This window comes from Argopecten irradians, unplaced genomic scaffold (assembly GCF_041381155.1).
Source record: "Argopecten irradians isolate NY unplaced genomic scaffold, Ai_NY scaffold_0767, whole genome shotgun sequence".
Lineage (NCBI taxonomy): Eukaryota > Metazoa > Mollusca > Bivalvia > Pectinida > Pectinidae > Argopecten > Argopecten irradians.
Window position 1 is genome coordinate 25,261 of NW_027188234.1, and position 6,239 is coordinate 31,499.

Genomic DNA, 6,239 nt, shown 5'->3' on the forward strand with positions numbered 1-6,239 from the left:
AGAATCCTTGCCCAATTTTACACACATTTACATTACATATTTCACTTAACATGTGTTAGGAAAAATGAAACAGATTTTTCAATAATTGACATATTTCAGTTCTGTAAACTGAAATCAAATCTGCAATAATTTCTGCATATAATGTTTACAGACTGGTTTTTCATATTAAGTTTTAACTTTAATTTAAAACAAATTTAAATCAATTTTTTGAAAAATTTCCCAAAGTTTTGAATTTAAATGAATATTTACAATGTTTTTAAGCACTAATAATTCTCAGATGAGACAAGAAATTATCTATAGACAACAGTAAAGACTTCCATTGACCAATCACAGCAAATGACCACCCATGGCCTCACTAACAGACACTTGTATACAGACAGCACTTAACCCTATGTGCCAAAGGCAGGGGGGGTGCCCTGTAGGGCTTTTATCTTAAATGACAAGGCTCTCACAGCTTCTGAAACACAACTGATGATTGTTCTGATACAGACAATGATTGTGTATATCACAATATTTACACATCACCTAAATTCATTGTCCTGAGAACTTCTGACCAGTACAGACTGACCACTGCTACTTGCAACAGTAAAAGCCAACATGAAAGGAGAAAGATTGAGAAGACAAACTTATTTCAAGCCTGGGAATGTACCAACAAATAAGGGACAGACATCAGGGAAAGAATCCAACACACCTGTACCAAGGGAAACAACACCAGTGCTTACCAGAAGACTGACTACCAAGGAAATGGAGCTGGTAACCAAGCCTAGTTCAGACGGCCTATCCCTGGTATCTGCTGACTCTGAAGACCGACCCTGTCCAACAAGGATCCTGCGTCCTGCATGCAGTCCACCAAAAGAGCCAGACTCTGAAATTCCTGAAATAGAAGGAAACCGAATTGTAGATGTTGTGCTCATGGTGGAGATGTGGAACAATGTGATAAGCCTCCATGCCTCACAGACAGACCAGAATTGCCAAGTACCAGACTTTAAACTGGACACTGAGCGTAGGAGGGCCCTGGGATGGAGCTGTGCTGTAAAATGTGAGAAGTGTCAATACAGGTCACCACTGTACAAGCTGTACAGGGAAGCGGACTCGAACAAGCGCGGACCAAAGCCAGCCTTAATCAACAAGTACCTGCCCTCAGCTTTGTGTGGCCAGGCTGTCAGCACCAAAGGAGCCCGACTGATTTTAGGGCACCTGAATATACCAGCAGGAGCCAAGAGTGGAATGCAGCGCCAAGCAAACCAAGTGTCCAGAGATATTACAGCCTTGAATAAAATAGACATGTCAGAGAAGACCAAACTGGTGGTAGAAGCCAACACCCTGAGAGGAGACGAGTCACCGAGCACCATTGGACTAGCAGTAGATGGCCGATACAACAGCACAACATTTGGCAGTGCTAAGAAGCCCGGACTGAATGCCTCTCAGGGAATCAGCCTCGGTATCGAGACATGTACACCAAAAAAGTACATACTGGGCCGTGCTCTGCACAACAAACTGTGCTGGACAGGTGCTTGGCTGAGAGGGAAAGGCTATGACGTCAAGTGTCCTGGTGGTCACCCTGACTGTACAGCCAACATCGAACGACATGACGGCCTTTCCGAGTATGCCATGGGAAAGGACATCGGAGACCAGCTTACCAGTCAGGGTGTGCTGATAAGATATGCTACGACAGATGGGGACGGAACGGGAGCCAAAGGCCTGGAGGAAGCCATGAAAGCCTTGCATCCAATGTGGAAAGTGGAGAGACTGGCTGACCCAACACACGTTGGCAGAGCACTGTTCCGGAAATGCAACAGTGCTAAGTTCAGCGAGTCCATGTTTCCAGGCCGTACCAGACAGATGAGAGCACATGTGCAGAAGATATTTTCACAAGACTTGAAAGCCAGAAGTAGTTTGGTTTTCAAGTCATTGATGAAAACACACAAGGGAGACATAGACACTATCACAAGCCTGTTACCCTCCGTGCTAGATGCCACTGTTTCGTGCTATGCTGGTGACTGTGCCAAATGCAAACAACATTCTGTAGTGTGCTCTGGAGATGACGGCGACAACTGGTGGCTACGTTCAATGTTCCTGAGTTCGAACCAGATACATCACCTTCAGATGACACCAGAAGACCAGAGTTTACTATTAGAGCTCCTCAAAATGAGACTCAGCACAGAAGCTGTCACATCAATGAGGCTAAACACATCGACCCAGAAGAATGAAGGCTGTCACCGGAGCATAAATGTGGCTCTACCAAAGCACCAGAACTTCGGGAGAAATGCAGAGGGAAGATTGGATAACACAATATTAACACTTAACAACACCGCAGGCATAGCCATACAGCAGAAAGTTCAATATTTTGGTGGTACTCTGTGTGGGAAGGTCAAGCACAAGCTCAATCAACTCAGCACAGAGGAAATCTATCAACGGGAATACCAATACAAACCAACGGTCCAAAAGAGAAGTCTGGCATCAGTAGCTGAACAGTATAAGGAACATGCAAAAAAGTCCAAGTCTGCTCGGAAGTCCGACTACAGGAAAGGCCAGCTGGATCCCACCATTCACCAATGCAGGGGAGACAATCAACCTCAGGATCACCAATACTGAGAAGGAGTGACAAAGAGAATTTATTAGAGACATTTTGGTTACAATAACATCTGAATTCTGAATTAACCAAAATATGTAACAAAAAATGTTTCATATATATGACTACCTAAAGAGGGAACCTCCACGTGGTGGTAGTCGGACAATGTTGTGTCCTTGACACAATAGCTAATACCCTCAAATGACAAATAAATAAATAAACAATCAAATTTTCAAATCAAGCATACATTCCCTAAACCCCAAATGACCATAACATACACCTGAATTTAAACAATGCTGTCTATTATTGTTAATATAATGTGGTCCAACACTAATATGGTCAGTGTTCACACATACCCTATTATGACACAGGTGTGAGCAATCAGCATCACTTTTCAAATTCAAATCTCTAAGAAACACAATAACTGCAAGCCTATGTGCATGCTTCTTCTTCCATTTCAAATCTACTGGGTCCTTAAATGAAATTAAGCCATATTTCCTGTTTTTTTGTTAATGATCCTGTCCAAATCCTGCAGAGTCCATTTTCCTGGCTTATAGTTGAATTTTCAAACACTTTGTCCTGATACAATTTGAAAAAATCCTCCATTTTAACTTTTAAATTATGGTGTAGGAATACATAAAATTACAATATATGCTAATTAGATCCTAAATATAGCTGTCATTTGACATGAATCAAATAAAATAAAAACATTTTAAAATTTTAATTTTAATTTTAATTTTAAGTTAAATTTGTAATCATTTCTTAACAGAACTTTAACAGCTAGTAGGTCATATCTATTTGTACAAGTCTGCCAATTTTCAAGACATTTGGTTAAAAAATGTGGATCTGAGACAGAAAAATGTGAATTCTGAAGCTTTTCATTAAGGACCGAGACCACAATTAACTCTGCTATATGTTTCATTGTAACGTTAAAATTCATAATAAATTCCCAAAATTTCGTTGACAAGTTTCCATCTAACCTGGTCAAGGTCAATATCCGAGGAACAAATTCTGAAAGTTTCAACCTAGCATGACCGGCATTTTCTCAAGATATCTGTCATCAAGTGTCACCATGTGCCAATTATATACATCCGGGTCATGGGTTGGGGTCAAAACAGGACTTTTTACACAGGATCCTGGAGCAATAAAAACATAAGAAAATTCAGTATTTTACACTATAACAGTTAATTTGACATATACACTACACATCTACATTAAATTTGTTGGCAAATACCAAGTTCACAGGGGCATGCTGCATGTTTTCATAAAATACATACATTTCTGAAGGGACTTCATTCGTGGGTACTGAAACCGGAAGTATGTAATTGTGGTCTCAGTCCTATTATAGGAGACTAAATTTTTGAAAAATATAAAATAGGTATTTTCATAAACTAGAAGCTATTTGCAACAACTCTGTGAAAACAGAATTACTCTAAGACAAATAGAACATGAGTTAGAGAGACTTTAATTACCCCCCCTTACACTGAGAATCCTTGCCCAATTTTACACACATTTACATTACATATTTCACTTAACATGTGTTAGGAAAAATGAAACAGATTTTTCAATAATTGACATATTTCAGTTCTGTAAACTGAAATCAAATCTGCAATAATTTCTGCATATAATGTTTACAGACTGGTTTTTCATATTAAGTTTTAACTTTAATTTAAAACAAACTTAAATCAATTTTTTGAAAAATTTCCCAAAGTTTTGAATTTAAATGAATATTTACAATGTTTTTAAGCACTAATAATCCTCAGATGAGACAAGAAATTATCTATAGACAACAGTAAAGACTTCCATTGACCAATCACAGCAAATGACCACCCATGGCCTCACTAACAGACACTTGTATACAGACAGCACTTAACCCTATGTGCCAAAGGCAGGGGGGGGGGGTGCCCTGTAGGGCTTTTATCTTAAATGACAAGGCTCTCACAGCTTCTGAAACACAACTGATGATTGTTCTGATACAGACAATGATTGTGTATATCACAATATTTACACATCACCTAAATTCATTGTCCTGAGAACTTCTGACCAGTACAGACTGACCACTGCTACTTGCAACAGTAAAAGCCAACATGAAAGGAGAAAGATTGAGAAGACAAACTTATTTCAAGCCTGGGAATGTACCAACAAATAAGGGACAGACATCAGGGAAAGAATCCAACACACCTGTACCAAGGGAAACAACACCAGTGCTTACCAGAAGACTGACTACCAAGGAAATGGAGCTGGTAACCAAGCCTAGTTCAGACGGCCTATCCCTGGTATCTGCTGACTCTGAAGACCGACCCTGTCCAACAAGGATCCTGCGTCCTGCATGCAGTCCACCAAAAGAGCCAGACTCTGAAATTCCTGAAATAGAAGGAAACCGAATTGTAGATGTTGTGCTCATGGTGGAGATGTGGAACAATGTGATAAGCCTCCATGCCTCACAGACAGACCAGAATTGCCAAGTACCAGACTTTAAACTGGACACTGAGCGTAGGAGGGCCCTGGGATGGAGCTGTGCTGTAAAATGTGAGAAGTGTCAATACAGGTCACCACTGTACAAGCTGTACAGGGAAGCGGACTCGAACAAGCGCGGACCAAAGCCAGCCTTAATCAACAAGTACCTGCCCTCAGCTTTGTGTGGCCAGGCTGTCAGCACCAAAGGAGCCCGACTGATTTTAGGGCACCTGAATATACCAGCAGGAGCCAAGAGTGGAATGCAGCGCCAAGCAAACCAAGTGTCCAGAGATATTACAGCCTTGAATAAAATAGACATGTCAGAGAAGACCAAACTGGTGGTAGAAGCCAACACCCTGAGAGGAGACGAGTCACCGAGCACCATTGGACTAGCAGTAGATGGCCGATACAACAGCACAACATTTGGCAGTGCTAAGAAGCCCGGACTGAATGCCTCTCAGGGAATCAGCCTCGGTATCGAGACAAGTACACCAAAAAAGTACATACTGGGCCGTGCTCTGCACAACAAACTGTGCTGGACAGGTGCTTGGCTGAGAGGGAAAAGGCTATGACGTCAAGTGTCCTGGTGGTCACCCTGACTGTACAGCCAACATCGAACGACATGACGGCCTTTCCGAGTATGCCATGGGAAAGGACATCGGAGACCAGCTTACCAGTCAGGGTGTGCTGATAAGATATGCTACGACAGATGGGGACGGAACGGGAGCCAAAGGCCTGGAGGAAGCCATGAAAGCCTTGCATCCAATGTGGAAAGTGGAGAGACTGGCTGACCCAACACACGTTGGCAGAGCACTGTTCCGGAAATGCAACAGTGCTAAGTTCAGCGAGTCCATGTTTTCCAGGCCGTACCAGACAGATGAGAGCACATGTGCAGAAGATAATTTTCACAAGACTTGAAAGCCAGAAGTAGTTTGGTTTTCAAGTTCATTGATGAAAAACACACAAGGGTGAGACATAGACACTACTATCACAAGCCTGTTACCTCCGTGCTTGTAGATGCCACTGTTTGTGCTATGCTGGGAGTGACTGTGCCAAATGCAAACAACATTCTGTAGTTGTGCTTGGAGATGACGGCGACAACTGGTGGCTACGTTCAATTGTTCCTGAGTTCGAACAAGATTACATTCACCTTCAGATGGACACCAGAAGACCAGAGTTTACTATTTTAGAGCTCCTCAAAATTGAGACT

At 41.9% G+C, this 6,239-nt stretch overlaps 1 pseudogene; it reads right to left on the bottom strand.

The window, feature by feature from the left end:
* Positions 1-921: 921 nt before the first annotated feature.
* On the bottom strand, positions 922-2,355 carry LOC138313608 (uncharacterized; annotated as a pseudogene).
* Positions 2,356-6,239: the final 3,884 nt, after the last annotated feature.